Source organism: Gracilinanus agilis, chromosome 3 (assembly GCF_016433145.1).
Source record: "Gracilinanus agilis isolate LMUSP501 chromosome 3, AgileGrace, whole genome shotgun sequence".
NCBI lineage: Eukaryota > Metazoa > Chordata > Mammalia > Didelphimorphia > Didelphidae > Gracilinanus > Gracilinanus agilis.
In genome coordinates this window covers 260,703,837-260,719,799 of record NC_058132.1, presented here as the reverse complement: position 1 = coordinate 260,719,799, position 15,963 = coordinate 260,703,837, and the positions used below count along the sequence as shown (strand labels likewise).

The 15,963-nt window shown below is 37.3% G+C and overlaps 1 pseudogene; it reads right to left on the bottom strand.

Moving 5' to 3' along the window:
- Positions 1 to 5,146: 5,146 nt before the first annotated feature.
- Positions 5,147 to 5,858, bottom strand: LOC123241461 (annotated as a pseudogene).
- Positions 5,859 to 15,963: the final 10,105 nt, after the last annotated feature.

Here is a 15,963-nt window from a genome sequence, read left to right as displayed (position 1 = left end):
AAAGTTGCACTTCACTTTGTCACTCATATATTTAATACTTTATGGATCCTTACCTCTGTTCACACACAAGTCAAAAGTAGGCACTTGATCATTCCAAGGTATTTAAAAGCCACTTCTGAAGACCTGTTAAAACCAACTAGTATGAGATATTGATCTATGCCTAGGTTCTGCCACACTAAAGTTCCATTTTTCTCAGAAAATTTTGATAAATAATAAGCTTTTGTTTTAGTATCTAGGATGTTTATGTTTATCCAACAGAAGGTTACTGAGCTCATTTGCATCCATATATTTTATTCTTAATCTATGCCATTAAACAACCACTAACCATTCATTCATTCATTTCTTTCTTTCTTTTCCAGTAACAAGTTGTTTCAATGATTACCACATTGAAATTTAATTTGAGATCTGGTTCTCCTAGGCCCCCTTCCTTCAAATATTTTTTTCTTCATGAGACATTTCTAATGGGCATATGTCATTTTTGGTAACTTAATATAGCATGTAAATCACCCCATGAAGAAATGGTGTTTCTTTTCGTTAAGGCAAGCCCTTCTATATATGCAAGTTATAGCATTCCATTTTGTCTTTTCCAGAAGATTTCACTCACTCATTCCCACTCTCTCACTAATCACCTTTCTCTCCCTATCTATTAACTGCTTCCCTGCTGACTACAAACATACCCATATCTCCTCCATCATCAAAAAATCTTCAACTTCACCCATCCATCACTATTAGCTATCATCTTATATCTTCTATAGAAGGCTCTCTTTATGAGTGCCTCCATTTTCCCTTTCAGTTCTCTATAGTATAGCTTCAGAACTCATCATTGAAACTGCTCTCCCCAATGCCAAATCTATTTGCCTTTTCTCAAGCCTCATCTTTCTTGACCTATCTGGAGCTTTTGACACCATCGATCATCTCTTCTCCATCATATTCTTTTCTCTTTAGATTTTCCAGACACTGTTTTTTTTCTGGTTCTCATCCCACCTGTCTGACCATTCCTTCTCTGTATTCTTTGCTCTACCTTCATTCAAGTTACTCCTATTAACTATATTTTTACCCTAAGACTCTGTGCTAAGCCATTTTCCCGCTTATCCTTCTATACTATTTCACTTGATCTCATGAGCTTGAGTGGAGTAAATTATTATAATTATGTAGACAATTTCTTAGATTTATTTATACAGCCATAACAACTCTCCTGATTTTTGATATCACATTTCTGACTGCCTATTGAAAATCTCAAACTGGATGTCCCATAGATATCTTACACCTAATATGTCAAAAAATAAACTTCTATCATTTCCCTAAAACTCTGCCTTCTTTTTAACTTTCCTATTACTATTATGGACAATATCAATCCTCTTAGTTATCCACACTCAAAATCTAGGTGTCATCTTTAACTTCTCCCTCTTTTTCTCTCACCCCCAATATTTGTTGTTAAATCTTTTTGATTATGCCTTCATAAAGTCTCTTCTCTCTTCTGACTCTGATACTTCTTTGGCATAGATTCTCATTTGTTCATAACTGGACTTTTTAATAACTTTCTGCTTGAGACCTTTTCCTTCAATCTCTCCCTACTCTAGTCATTCCTTCATTTGGCTATAAAATTGAAATTACTTAAGCACAGATCTGTTTGTGTCACTGTCTACCACATCCCCAAGTCAATAAACTTTAGTGGCTCCCTATGACCTCCAGCATGAAACATAGAATCAATCCTATATTGAGCTTTTAAAGCCTTTCATAACCTGGACCATTTCTTCTTTTTTTTTTTCTTTCCAGTTTTCATACACTTTACTGTTCTCCATGTACTACTCTGTGATTGAGTGACGATTGCATGCTCTCTCTTCTCATTTCTGCCTCTTGGCTTGTTTGGCTTGCTTCATATCTCAGCTAAAACCCTGACTCTTACAAGAAGTCTTTCCTGATTCACCTTAAAGTTAATTTCTTTATTCTGAGATTATGTCTAATTTATTCCATACATATCTTATTTGTACCTATTGTTTGCATGTTATCTCCTCAATTAGATCATGAATACCTTAATGATACTGTGGAAAGGACAGGCAATGTGCTAGGTAATAGAAATGCAAAGAAAGTTTAAAAATCATCCATATTATGGAAAGGAAAACCGAATCAAGCTTTTGGCTTTTCATTCCACTGAGATGGAGCAGACAGAGGTTGGAATGTGACAGGAGGGGCAGTGACAGTTGGAGTGAGAGAAGAGGATAGTGGGGAAAACTGTTAACTGAAAGGATCTTTTTCGTCTGAACTCTGTCAAGTGAGGAGCAAAGTCCTGAAGTTCTAGATTCCCACCTGTGGGAAAGCCTGGCCTCCGTTTCCCCTTACCCAGAAGAGAAAGAAGGTTCCTGTAGTTGGAGAGCCTCCATTAGAGGAAAAACGAACAACTACAGCTGCCGAGAAGGGGCTGATCCCTTACTTCAGAGGGTCACCCTGAAGATCCTTTCCTTCCCTTGACCTTCCCAAGAAGGACACTCGCCACTAGTTAAGGTAAGAGAAACTTTAATTAGATAAGAAGAGGAGAGTTAGATTGGAACAGAGCCACCTTGGCTCAGCTGAAGAAAACAAGAAACCCCAAATAGGGTCTCCTCTTCTTGTCTAATTAAAGTCTCTCTCCTACCTTAACCAATGACAAGTGTCCTTCTTGGGAAGGTCAAGGGATGGAAAGGATCTTCAGGGTGACCCCCTGAAGTAAGGAATCAGCCGCTTCTTGGCAGCTTTGGTTGTTCATTCTTCCTCTAATAGAGGCTCTCCAACTACAAGAACCTTCTTTGTCTTCTGGGCAAGGGAAAACGGAGGCAAGGCTTTCCCATAGGTGGGAATCTTGAGCTCCAGGACTTTCCTCCTCACTTGACAGAGTTCAGACGAAAAAGATCCTTTCAGTTAACAGTTTTCCCCACAATCCTTTTCTCTCACTCCAACTGTCACTGTCCCTCTTGTCACATTCCAACCTCTGTCTGCTCCATCTCAGTGGGATGAAAAGCCAAAAGCTTGATTCGGTTTTCCTTTCCATAATATGGATGATTTTTAAACTTTCTTTGCATTTCTATTACCTAGCACATTGCCTGGCACATAGTAGTTGCTTAATAAATTTTTGTTGACTCAAGATGATTTCATGCAACTCTCCATTATGCTTTAGATAAATCACAATTTAAATTTTCCAGAAACAGCAACCAGAGAGTAGTATTAAAAGAGCATGATGTCAAATTTGTCTTACTTTAACTTCTACCAATTGGTTACTATTTGCACTCTGGAGTGATGAAGCAAACTTGATTCTACATGATCGATGCTTATATAAGCTGTTATATCTCCATCAAAATTACATCTGTAACTAATAGATATTTGGCTTCAGAAGCATGAAATATGGGTTTAAGTCCAGCTCTAAGCATGTATGATAGAGACCCCTTATCCTTAGTTTAATTTTCTGTAGTTATAGTTATCTGCAGTCAACTCAAAGGCCTGAAGTTCCCCAGAAGTGCCAGAAATTCACCTGGGGCAGTTTCCTGACCCAGGTGACAGTCTCTTTTGCTTCCATTTTCACTTTTTGGGGTTTCTTTTTTGTTGGGGGAATGGGAAGGCATGGAGCACTGAGCGGAGGGGCAGAAGAGGAAAGAATGAGCACATATATATGGATCAGCAGGTGTTCCTGAATAGCCACAGTTTCAGCTCTCCACAGTAGGTCTTAGAAATATCCCCCGTGGAAACGGTGTCCTACTTAACTTTCCTGTTACTATTATTCCTCTCAGTCATCCAGGCTCAAAATCTAGGTGTCATCTTTGACTTCTCCCTCTTTTTCTCTCATTCCCCCTCCTCCATACATGTTCTTGACGAGTCTTTTTTATTCTGCTTCATTACATTCCTCTTCTTTTTTCTGACTCTTATTGTGTTACCCTGGACTGACTTACCTTCTCAGTGCTCTAGAAAACTAATATTATTATGTCAAGCCAATGGTATAGAGGATAGAGCTCTGTCTGAAGTCAGTAAGACTTGAGAACAAATCCAGCCTCAGACACTCAAATGTTGCATGACCCTAGTGAAATTATTTAGCCTCCGTTTACTTAAGTTTCCTAAACTATAAAATGTGGCTAATAACAGCACCTATCTTGTAAGGTTGTTACAAGGAATAAATGAAATAATATGCTAAACAAAGTGCCCAACACATTGTAAATGCTATATAAATACTTATTCCCTTTCCCCTCCCCCAATATTATGAATTACAGAGAAGGTGCTGACATAATATTGATAAAGGGGTTTTAATCTCCCGGGCACTACCTATCCCACTGAAATCATAGGTTTATTTCCTATCCTATTACCTATCCCCCCATTATCTTTTCTTCCTCACTCTAAATATCCCTAATTTCTTTAGTCCTCCTAAAATGACCTAGTTTCTAGTCTCTTTCTAATTCTAATCTGAATCAGCTACAAATTGCCAGTGTACATCTTGAAGTGAGACCCTAAGAGTCTAACAAAATATTTCAGAAATGGTCTAAGGAGTGCAATGGATGTTTTTTTTTAATTTTTAAGTAGGAAATCAGTTTATTAAAGATAATGCTGAAGTAACTATGAAGACTTACATTCTTAATTCTATATCTAAGAGGAAGTGACAGGTTCAGGAGATGTGGGGCTAGCACAGAGTTCTGAATGTCTACCCTAAAGTCGTACCATCACTCAGGCCCTGTAGGACCAGGCATCAGAGCCCCATCTGTGAGAACAGATGGGTTCAGAACACAGAGGCTGCTGGGAACTAGGGAACAGTGGGCAAGAGGACCATCAGCAAAGCTGAAGAGCAAGCCAAAAGCATGGAGGGGACAAGTTGGGGAGATGTACTAGGAGCCTGATTGGATTTGGCCATGGGGCATGTGTGTATAGGGTGGGAGGGCAGAGTGTGACTTATTGAAAGAAAGGGACCCTCCCACTGAGGCCCAACTATCCCCCCACCTGTTACATTCAGTCAGCAAGAGAGCTGGAGTGATGTGGAAAGGGGGCAAGAAAGGTGTGCATGTATGCTGGGTGAGCAGCCACCAGGTGAGGCTCCCACCTTCTCTCCTATCATTCAAGGGGCCATCAGTCCAGGGATGGCCAACCCAGTTGGCCAGCCAGGATGGAAGTTAGGAGAAAGAGGCAGCTGGTAGGGTCACTGAGTGCCCACAGTCCTTTGAGGGATGCAGCCTTCAAGCTCCAAGGTCTGAGGCCGGCCATCATACTTGCTGGTGCTCTTGCTGTTCTTCACATGCTCTCAAAGGGGCTCTTGTCCTGAACTTGACAAGTTCAGGCCCCAACAAACACCCAGCTGTCCTGCAAAGTGAGTTCCTTAGCATTTGTGCTGCCTAGCTCCCTGGAGATTTTCCTAGTCTTGTTATTCATCTTGGTGGCTGGGTCATCATAGGAAGCCACAAATCCCAGCATCCCCTCATGGAGTGGCCAGATGAACTTCAGCAAGTTATTAACATCTCCAGCCCACATGTCAAAGGATTTAGCCTCAAGGAGTTCCCCATTCACTCCATCCATCAGAGCATGTTCAGCCCACGTCCAACATTGTCCTTATTGCTGCTCATCAGCATCTGATCCTCCAGGCAGTAGCAGCACCACTGACCACTTTGGAAGGCCAAGTGCTGTTCAGAACAGGGCTAGGGCAGGACACATATTTGCTTCCTGGCCCCTGGGCTCTGTTGTCACTGCATTCCCCAGACTACTGAAGAGTTGTTGGATCCAAAAGATGCTGTTACTATGGGGCCCAGAAGAATGCTGCCCAAGATCCAGGTGAGTCCAGCAGTCAAGATCAATGCCACAATGCGCAGGAGGCCTGCCACCCTCGTGGCTCCATGGGCACAGATCTGTGCATGCATGCGCATATATGTGTGAGGGGGTGTGTGTGCCCCCTGAGAGGACAGGGTGGTGATTCTGATCCCTGGTGTCAGAGGGGGAAGGGAAGGGTATCCAGAGGCCCTGGCACTGGCTGTGGGCCTGGCTGGACAGGTGCAGGGTGGATGGGATAAGGATGGTGACACACCGAACATATATGGCTTAAAAAAAAGTTATGCTACTATTACTATTGCATCCTGCCATTAAATTGGCCTATAAACTGTAGTATTAGTTTTGAGGGGAGTTGTTTACGTTGTGATTTCTCTCACTTCCCCCTATGCTTTGAAATCTCTCCATTCTAGGCTCAAAATATGAATTTGTTCAATTTCTTCTCAAACCTAATTATTCTACATACATTTTCAGTTCCATCCTTCACATATTCCCTATGACTTTGGTCTGTAATTCATCCTTTCTTTCAAGGGTGTCTTGGCTTTCATTTTATTAGCTTCTTTTTGGGAGGCCATTAAAATATTCAGTTCTCCCTTATCCTAAAATATTTTCACTTGATCCTACTGTCCATTAAGGGCATTGTCCTAGCTCTCTCTTCTACTTCACGATCAAAGAACTTTCTATTTTTACTTCTTCTAGTTCCTCCACATCTATATGACTCATTGTAATCTAGTTTCTGTCACCACTACTATACTGAAAAAATCTCTAAGATTAATAATGATTTCCTTATGCTTAAATCCAATGTCTCTTTTTAGTCTTCATTCTCTTTTATCTCTTTGCAGTATTGATACTGTTTATACACTCATATTTGCAACTTTTTTCCCAATTTCCTTAGCATTTTACCTCTTTGATTCTTCTTCTACCTCCAATTACCACTTTACTTCCTTTGCTGGACTTCATCCAAACATAAGGAAATGAGAGCCTATTAGAATGGGTGGTAGAAATGTCAGAAGAAAAAAGGGAACATATTTGACAGATGTTGCAAAGGTGAAATCAGCAGGTATTGGCAGTGGCTTGGGTATGGGGAGTGAGAGATAGTGAAGAATCCATGAAAACTCCTACACTGAGAGTTTGGGCGTCTGCGGGTAGAGTGTTATCATCTATAGTAACAGGGAAGATAGGAGGAGCTAGAGTTTAGGAGGGGAGTTAATAAATTTTGATACAAACACCCTGAGTTTAAGATGTCTTCTGGAAATCAATTTTGAAGGCAATAGAAAATGTGAGATTAGAGATCATCAGAGAGTCTGAGGCAGAAAAAAGAGATCTGAGAGTCATCAGCTTAGAAGTGATAATTTAACCAATGGGATTTAATGAGATAATCAGTTGTAGAAGTAGTGAAAGAGAAGAGAGCCTAGAACAGAACTCTAAAATATGATTAGAAGGCACAATTTGGAGGGTCTAGTGAAAGAGACAAAGAAGTGATAAAAAAAACCAGCAGAGAGTAATATCCTGAAAACCAAAAGAGAGGAAGAGTATTAGGAGAAGAGAGTGAGGTGGCAGCTGGGTGACTCAGTGGATTGAGAGCCAGGCTTAGAGATGGGAGGTCCTAGGTTCAAATCTGACCTCAGACACTTCCCAGCTGTGTGACCCTGGGCTACTTACTTAACCGCCATTGCCTAGCCCTTACTGCTCTTCTGCCTAGTGGTTCTAAGACAAAAGGTAAGGGTTTTAAGGAAAAAAAAGAAGAAAGTGATCAACAGTATCAAAGACTACAGAGAAGAGAAGGAGAATTAGAATTAAGAAAAATGTCATTGGATTTGGCAACTAAGAAATCATTAGGGTTAGACTTAATAAATATTTGGAAAAAACTGAATGAGAATAGAATATACCTTTTTATTAGCTGTACAGGGCACCTTTATAAAAAATGATCATATAATAAGACATAAAAGCCTCACAGCCAAATGTAGAATAGCAAAAATATTAAATCCATCCTTTTCAGACCACAATGCCATAAAAATTATACTGAACAAAGGGATGGAGAAAAAACTAAAAATTAATTAGAAACTCAATAATCTTGTATTAAAGAATAAGTGGGTCAAAGAGGTCATTAGTAACTTTGGAGAGAGTAGTTTGGTGGAATCATAAGGTCAGAAGCTAGTAAGAAGAGAGTAAAAAGAGAGAAAGTGGAAGAACCTATTGAGCTTAGCCTTTTCAAAGAGTTTAGCTACAAAGGGCAGAAGAAGTATAGGGTGGTAGCAAAGGTAGGAGGATCAAGTGAGGATTTTTTTTTCAGAATGGGGGCAGGTGGCATCTGTGGAGGACAGCAGAGTAAGTTGATAAGGGAGGTATATAACAGGGTTGCCTAGGAGCTGTGAGGGTCCATTTAAGATTACATAACATAAATTTGTATTAGGCCCAGTTAGAAAGGTTGTTTAATTTTCTCCATCTTCATTCAGTAGTCTATGTGTTGAAATGAAGATGACAGATAGTGGCATTGATCTAAGCCTGAGGTTGGCTTGGTGTAATTAATGATATAAGGGGGATAGGTGTTCAAAAGAGAAGGACAGGGTAGAGTTGAATTGATTCACCAAGGAGTCAAGATGGGGAGAAGGGGAGGGAGATAGCTTGAGAGAGACTGAAGGATCAAGTGCCTGGAGGTCACATTTGCAAATGAAGAGCTTATAAAAGGGAAGGGAGAAGGAAAGCTGAAAAGCCAATATGTTATGGTCAGATAAGAGGATTTCAGAATTCCTAAATATGTAGAGGATGTATTTGAGGTATAGTATATTGTATGTATTGATGTATAGTATGTATTGATGTATATTATATTGGTAAGATAAATAATTTGACTGTGTGTGGCTAAGGTGGTATGGAGGATTATCTTATGGGAGGCAAGTAGGTTGAGGAATTGAATGATTAGGATATTTGAAGGAGAATCAATATACATGTTGAAGTCTCTTAGTATGAAGGCAGGAGTTAGAGAGAAGAGAAAAAATTATAAGCCAAGTATTGAACTTATCGAGGAAGGAAGGGAAATAACCTGGGGGTTTGTAGACAATAGCTACTAGGATTTTGATTAGGTGGTAGATATTAATAGCATGAGTCACAAAGGAAGAAAGTTCATTGGGTGATGGAGGAAGGTGGAGAACCTTGAAATGGGAGTAGAAAGAAAGGAATATTTCAATTCCCTTACCTAGACCAGTGTTCCAAGGAGAATGAATGAAGATGTAGCCAGTATTGGAAAGGGCATTCAGAAAGGCTGTATCTTCAGGGGGAAACCAGGTTCCCAATAAGAGCTAATAGAAAGGAAAAATGAGAAAATAATAGTTTTAAGAAGAAATGTAGTTTATTGCCTATGGAACAAGGATTCCAGAGTGTACAGTGGAAGGATTAGGTGGGAGTGTTGAGAGATATGAGAATGAGGAATCAGGTGGTAGAGGGGTGGAATGGCGTTTGGATGATAAGCTATAGGAGTTCAGGGTCACTGAGATATAAAAGTGTGACCAGGTGTGAGACAGTTCATTACTGAATGGAGGGTACCACTCATCCACCCACAAAGGACAGTTACAGAAGAAAATGAAAGGACTCAAGCTAACTGGGATTATTGTTCTCGGCACCATTGGTTCTTCACATCCTAGTTGGGAGACTGGACTGATAGTAATAGCAAGTAGAAGATGCATTATGCTGGCTTAAGTGGAAACAATTGCTTTGGGGTGGCTAGAAGAAGCCCAGTTTGGGTCTTAGTAGCCTTTTCTCAAGGAACAAGTTATACCTACCTGGAGATGCAAACATAAGAAGCTAGTGATTTGTGGTCTTTTCACCTAAGGAGGCTGGTTATGATGTGACAGATAGAAGTGGTAAACTTGAGAAGGTATTAAGATGAAGTTGAGTCAATCTATATTATGATGAGATTTCGGGTGAGACACTTTATCCTGAAGGAAGCATAATGTTCAATGGAAGGGAAACTAAAAAGAGCCACTGATGGAAAATTAAGAATCACTTTTTAAATGCTGAGCCCCTTGCAAAGGAAAGCTTTTGAAGGAGTCCCTGTAGCACTTTAAACAGAAGAGAGAGTCAACTGAAGGAAAAGACCTGAGTTCTTTGAATGGAAAAAGGAATAATCCAAGATTAAACACAGGATGTAGGGCAGTAGAAAAAATCACTTGAAGTCAGAAAGTTCTTACTTCCAATACCATCTCACAGGCCTTTCATAAATCACAATTTCTTTCAGCCTCAGTTTCCTCATCTGTAATATGAGAAGCATTGTATTCAACAGCCTCTAAAATGCCTTTGAACTCTAAATACATGATTTTGTGAAACAGGAAAAACGTTCTGATAAGGCAAAGTAGAATCAAAATAAGTATAAAGAGATTGGTTAGTTAAAGAACATGAGAAAGAACAGTAAAGTGTCCTCTAAAGAAGAAATATTTCACTGTATACATGACTGACTAAAATAAAATATCTTTATCAGTAAAAAAAGAAAAATAATATTGCTATGGTTGCTGATTTCCAGCTAAGGGGTACAGAGATGGGTATTTGTGGAAGCTTGCACCATCATTACATGGTCATCTTTCTAACTGTGAGTGAAAGACATCCTAGACAATTTTCTGACAAACCAGCCCATTATTAACCTTTTCTACCAATTCATACAGGAGCAAATGATGTTCTGGAAGATACCTGAACAGTACTTCTATTGACTTTGAAATCCTGAGTAGAAATGGAATGATTTGGTATCATGGTGCTATTTTAATTTCCTCTTCTAATTGAAATGTTACAATTTGGAAGAAAAATTAAATGGGAAGTAAAAAATATCACATAGAAGGTATCAGAGCATATACATTGGTTTTCAGAATAGTGTTTTAGGAAGTGTTTCTTGCTAAGGATAGTGTACATCTCACATGCATGACAAAGAACGTATTTCACTGGAGACTTCTTGATCTGATTAAAAAAGATTTAAGCTAAAAATAGGAGAGGAAGAAGAAAAATGCCCTGATGAAATGGTTGAACCAGATAATGTGGAGATTAACGATTATGACAGAAAGAAGAATAACAATGGGCATAGCACACTGTAATTCACAGTGGAAATTGCTGAAATGTTGTTTCACAATAAAGCATATATCTCAGATGTCTATATACCAATACCAATAGAGGAAACAAATGTAGCTGAGCAATGGGGTAGACAAGCAGAAGCTATAGGCAGGACATAGGAGGACTGCTACAACATCTCTTTCAAGCTGCTTGTTGACACTAGATAAAAGGAAAGAGAACCAGAATCTTTGGGATAAATAAGGCTGGGTTTTCTTGCAGACAGTGTACTAAAGCTGAGCCAATTGAAGATTTGGACACAAAGAATAATAAAAAGGTTTTGGTGATGTGGAAACTGTAGGATGAATACAATGTTTGATCCAAAGAAATTATTTAAGACATATTTTCTATTTATTTGTTTGTTCATGATTTCATCCATAAGTCAATGATAGCTGCTTCCTTTACAGTGTCTTAAATGTTCCTTCTATGTTCTTGGAAATATGTATGAAAGATCAGAGGACATTGGCAATTTGAGGGTCTTTCATGAAGAAGAAACATAAGCCAAAAGAAGAGTTTCAAGAACTATTTGATGAGAGAGTTATTGCTTGGCACTTTCCCATACAGGAAGCGATGGAAGCTCCCCTAATACTTATGTGAGCCTGCCATCTTTTCCCATCCATGTTACCAGAGTAGCAGAAAGAGACACACTGTTTTTCATGAGTTATAGTGAATACAACGTAGCCTAATGGAGGGAATGTTGGAGTTGGAGTAAGGGATTTTTGAGTGTGAATCTAAGTGTGAATTTTGCATCAGATATGTACTTGCTGTGTGAACTTAGTTAAATCACTTAATTTCTCTGAGTCTCAGTTTCCTCATATGTAAAATAAGCATAATGATAGCACCTACTTCAGAAGATTGACATCAGGATCAAATGAGATAAGATATAAAATTCTTTGCAAATATTTTATTATTTTTCCAGATTACATGGATACAATCTTTATTATTTATTTCCTGATATTTTGAAATCCATGTTCTCTACTTCCCTCCCACTTCCATCTCCTCAAGAAGGCAGGTAATATGATATAGGTTGTAGACACATTAGCATATAATACACATTTTCATGTTCATCAAGTTGTGAAACAAGACACACATTGCTTACACGAAAAAATTTCAGAGGAAAAAAAGTGAAGAAATTTTATGTTTCAATCTGCATTCAGACTCCATCTGTTCCATCTTTGCATGTAGATACCCTTTTTTGTCATTAGTCCCTTGGAGTTCTCCTGGATCCTTGCCTTGATGATAATAGTGTTGTCATTCACAGTTGATCATTATGCATCATTGTTCTTATTCTGTACAATGCTCTCCTGTTTCTGCTCACTTCATTTTGCATCACTTCATATAAATCTTCCAAGGTTGTTTTTTCCATGATCATCTTGTTTGTCATTTCTTTTGGCACAATAGTATTCCATTCTAAGCATATAGCACAACTTGTTCAGCTATACCCCAATGATGGACATCCCTTCAGTTTCCAGTTCTTTGCCATCACAAAAAGAGTTGCTATAATTTTTGTACAGGTAGGTTTCCCCCCCCCCCCATATTTCATCTCTTTGGGATACAGACCCGGTAGTAGTATTGCTGGGTTAAAGGATATACACAATTTTATGGCCCTTTGGACATGGTTCCAGATTGCTCTTCAGAATGAATATATAAATTCATAACTCCATCAGCAGTGTATTAGTGTCCCAATTTTTCCACATCACCTCCAGCATTTATCACTTCCTTTTTTGTCATGTTAGCCAGTCTAATGAATGTAAGGTGGTGCCTCCCAGTTGTTTTAATTTGCATTTATTCAATTAATAGTGATTTGGGGTATTTTTTCATATTACTTTAAGATAGTTTTAATTTCTTCATCTGAGAATTTATTGTTCATATCTTTTGACCATTTTTTAACTGGGAAATGCTTTATATTCTAATAAATTTGACTAGGTTCTCTCTATATTTGTAAAATGAAGGTTTTCTCCTGGAGACTTATTGAAGTATTTTTTTCCAATTCATTGTTTGCCTTAGATCTTGGTTGCATTGGTTTTGTTATGTTTTGCAAACCTTAAAGTTCTGTACAAATTTTATCTCTATAAAAGGGATGACTCGAACTAAACAGAAAATATATCTCTGAAATATAAAATTCAACTTTTTCAATTCAACAAAAAACTCAGGAAGCACAGAAAGATATCTAGGGAAGAGAAATCAAAGGACATTCAGTAATTAAATTGTTTACATGTTTACATGGAAGATAATTCCTGTAATTCCTAAAAATGTTATCGTTAGGGCAGTTAGAAGTATTACTCATAGACAAGAGGACAAGGATGTGGCTTGAATATGATGGGATGATACAAGCAAATAAAATTAAGGTGTGAGAAAGAGGAATGCATCGAGAGGAGGGAGAAGGAAAAATAGAATGGGATAAATTATTGCACCTAAAAGAAGCATAACAAAGATTTTACAGTGGCGAGGAATACATTACAGGTTGGGGAGGTTGGGAGGGAAGCATATGAACCTAATTCTCATTGGAATTGTCTCAATGAGGGAAGAACATCCATAATCAACTTCTATATCTAATAGGGAAAGAAGGGGGTCAAAAGGATAAGGGAAAAGATGGGAGGACTGAAAGAAAAGAGGGCAAATTGGGAGAGCTGGTGTGTACATAAATTAAAGAGGGGGAAATAGGATGGAAAATAATACAAATTAATCATGATAGTGCAAAACATTTTTACAAATTTCTCTCAAATACATAGAGAAATAAGTAAAAAATAAATAAGAATACAAGTCATTACCCAATTGAAAAATGTTCAAAGGATATGAACAGGCAGTTTTCAGACAAAATAATTAAAGCTCTCTATAGTCATGTAAAAAGTGATTTAAATCACTATTAGAGAAATATACATTAAAACCACTCTAAAAGGAAAATGAAAAAACTTGGAGAGGATGTGGGAAAACTGAAACACATGCATTGTTGGGGGATTTGTAAACTGATTTATGATTCTGGAGAGCAATTTGGACCTATGCCCAGCAGCTATAAAACAATACATACCTTTCGACCCAGCAATACCATTTCTAAGCTTGTATTCCAAAGAGATTGAAAAGAACAAAAAGGGGAAAACCTTTATGTAAAAAAAATTTTAAAGCAAATTTTTTTGTCAGAGCAAAGAATTGGAAAGTAACGAGATCCCCATCAATTAGGGAATATACATTATAGTATATGATTATAATGGAATAATATTGTGCTATAAGAAGAGACAAAAAGAAGGAACTCAGAAAAACCCAGAAAGACTTACATGAGTTGAAACAAAACAAAATAAACAGAACCAGAACATTGTAGACCATGCCAAGAATACTATACAATGAACAACTGGGAATAATTTAGCTATTCTCAGCAATACAATGATCAAAAACAATCCCAAAAGACTGATGATAAAAATTGCCATCTGCTACCAGAGAAAGAACTGATGGAATCAGAATGAATCCAAATGAAAGTAAGCTTTTTTCATTTTCTTAATTATTTTTGCTCCTTTTTCTGAAGGATTAATATGGAAAAATGTTTTACAAGATTATTCATGTAAACTCTATATGAGATTGATTTCCATCTCAATGGTGGAGTTAGGAGTGAGGCGGGAGGGAGGAAGAGAATGTGACTCAATATTCTTTGAAAAATGTTGGAAACTTTTTATTTGAGAAAATAAAATAAAAATAAAGAATTGAAAATAAATAAAATGATAAAGGGATACTTTACATCCATCAGTTCCTCCATTCCTCAGAAGAACTACTATTGTTTTCAAGTTAAATTCCTGATAATATGTGCTCACTCACCCAGGAGATATATGATAGAGGAGATTATAGCTCACATACATATATATACATATACATAAAAATATATAAATATATGACTACTAGCAGAAAACAATTTGAGGACAATGTTAGTCCTTATTATCAAGATTTTTTAGAGTGAGTTTGTGAAATATTTCGCAATTATATTGTTACACAGCAGAAAAGAAATTCATTTACATAGATTATATCAGATAAAAAGTACTTGACTAATAAAAAGCATTGACTAATAATTGCTATATACTACATTTTCCATCTTAAAGCCTAATTTATAACACTTGATATGATCGGAATCACCCAATATTAATGCGTTTATCAGCACCAAGAATAGAAAACTAAGTTATAAAAGGGTAAAATGATTTTTAAGAGAAAATGAAGATTCATTTGTATAAATCTCATCAAATAGAGATTTTATCCCCTATAGGGTTCTCACTATTAGAAATGATGCTGCTTTGTGTCTGTTTTTTTCATTAACCTGTTAAGTCAATCACCATATTTACTTATACTTTTTATTATTTATGTAGTTATGTCTTATCTAACACTCCACACATTTTTCTACTCATTTTTATCCAGAGTTGTTCCATCACAGAAATAATTTTGTAAATGGAGAATGCTGAAGTACTATTATCTAATTCGTATCTATCAGTTTTAGAAATGTTAATGCTTTGTATTGCACTAAAAAAAATAAAACAAAAACCGTCCCTACAAACTCAATGCTGTGTTCAATGTGAATCTTTAAGAAGGGATTGACTATAGTTGTCTGGGAGTCCTAGGGAGGACATTTTTAAAAAATTATAATAAATCTTAATTTTTTCCACATAAAATGTCAATACAATTTCTTAATATTTATTTTCTGATATTTTTGTCATCCATGTTCTGCCTCTCTCTCTCCCACCCCTCCATCTTCCTCAAGAAGGCAGGTAATATGATGTAGGTTGTACATCAATTATCATATTCTATGTGTTTCCATATTCATCATGTTGTGAAATAAAATATATTGCTTACAGTAGAGAAAAAATCATAGAAGAAATAAAATAAAGAATGGCATGTTTCAGTTTGCATTCAGACCTCATTCTTCCTTCTATGGAAGCGGATAACTTTTTTTGTCACGAGTCCCTTGAAGATGTCCAGGATCCTTGAATTGATAATAGTTGTCACACAGTTGATCAACATACATTATTATTGTCATATAACAAAGTTCTCTTTGCTTTGTTCGCTTTGCTTTATATCACTTCATATAAGCTTTTCCAGATCTTTTTTTTATGATTATCTTATTTGTCATTTCTTATGGCATAA